The sequence below is a fragment of the Triticum dicoccoides genome, chromosome 5B (genome assembly GCF_002162155.2).
Source record: "Triticum dicoccoides isolate Atlit2015 ecotype Zavitan chromosome 5B, WEW_v2.0, whole genome shotgun sequence".
Lineage (NCBI taxonomy): Eukaryota > Viridiplantae > Streptophyta > Magnoliopsida > Poales > Poaceae > Triticum > Triticum dicoccoides.
The window spans coordinates 44,444,610-44,446,537 of record NC_041389.1 but is presented as its reverse complement, the minus strand read 5'-3'; positions in this window follow the sequence as shown (position 1 = coordinate 44,446,537).

The window sequence follows — 1,928 nt, the reverse complement described above, 5'->3', positions numbered from 1 at the left end:
AGCAACTGTTCAATTGCCATACAACCGGTCATAGCCATGGGCCAAGTCGTTGCTAACAAATATCAAGGAAACTTCAAAGAAATTTCCATGGCCACCATTGAGCCAGACTGGGTGGACTGTAATGCACCAGCAATACCGCGAAAATGGGCCTTTCTTCCAAATTTAAGGCAGAAAATGACCCTTTCTTCCAAATTTAAGGAAGAAAATGACCTGGCGCTAGCAAAACTGGAGTTGAAGTTCTGAAGCTCAGCGCTGCACTATATGGTGCTGCTGAACTGTTAACCCTGGCTCGGCTGATCTAGGTTGCCTAACACAACTACTCCATGGGTCATCTCTGATGGGGCACGGAAAAATGCTGAATTTGTAGCCACGTCCCATGCACAGAGCGTGATATACGTACAAGCAGTTGCACACGGAAGATTCACGTCATCGTTATATTCACAACCCAGTTGACACGCATCAACAAAGACCATATCACTAATACAACTGCCAATATAACATGGAACTACAACATCTAAACTTCAGAGATTTCCACGCACCTCATTGTCTAGCTATGCAACTCTTCTCGCTTTCTAGGTAACATCGTCACCAACTGGTGCTCTTTGTTCCAAGTGTACCGTTCACATATTTCTTGCGCCATTGTGACATGATTAGCTAGCCTTCTCTAAACTTGCTTATCATATTTTATTACTCTGTCCGGCCTGAAGTAGTAGTAAGGTCCACATTTGGCCTCGATCATTTGTGTGCTCGTGCACCCTCATAACTCGAACAACATACCCCAAATATGAGGGGGGCCACACCATATGTTGTGTGGCCCCCCTCATATTGCAGAGTCGTGGGACAAATCTTGCAGAGTCACGAAGATCCGACCCAGCACAGCCGGAGCATCATGACCGTCATAGATGCCTTCTCTACTAGTCCATCTGAGTTCTGACACAATGGATGCCTTCTCTACTAGTCCTTACATCGAAATGGTTTGCGTGGAGATCTTTCCAAAAAAGACGAGTTCTACGTGCCTCCGCCATCATTGCCGCTTGGCGAGCTCCGGCGCCTCCTCTGCTAAGAGCACACAACACATCAACTTGTGATAGTCTGAGCTTAATGTACTTGGGTGTTGAGAGCAGCCTCACTGGAAAATGGGTTCAATGATTTTTGATTAGGGATTTTTTTTTCTTGCTGCTCAGTTTTGCTTCTCAGGGAAATCTTGGTTGAGCACAGGAGGTCCTATTTGACGTGCTGCGCGCTGGGAGGAGGCGCAATGTGCACCCCCGCTCACCCTCTTTTAGGCCGGACCATGTGAGGGGTGCCCTGTTTTTATCATTTCATTTTTTTCCATTTTCTTTTTTCTTTCCTGTTTTTATTTTTTCTATTTTAAATAGTTAAGGATTTCAAAAAGTTCCAAAATTTTAAAAATTTGTGAATATTAATTTTTTTCAAGAAATAATAAAATGTTCGCATATTCAAAAAATATTCAGGGTTTTGAAAACAAATTTTCGGGAAATAAAAAAATATTCATGATTTTGAAAAAATGTTTGTGTATTCAAAAAAATCACAAAAGTAAAATATATTCATGAATTACACGGAAAGTTCATTGTTTCAAAAAATGTTTGTGAATTTCAGGAAATTGTTCCCCAATTTCCAAAAAATGTTCATCGACTCAAAAAATGTTCGCTGATTCAAAGGAAAGTGTTCACGGGTTTCAAAACAAATGTTCACAATTTCAAAAAATGTTCATGATTTTTAAATATTCACGAATTTGTAAAATATTCACAATTTTAAAAAATGTTTGCGGATTTGAAAATGTTCACGGTTTCAAAAAATGAAAAATAAAAGAAAATAACAAATAAAACAAAAGGCAAACGTGAGAAAAAAGGAAAATAAAAAATGACAAAATAAAGAGAAGAACGAAAATGAAAAAAGAATGAAAA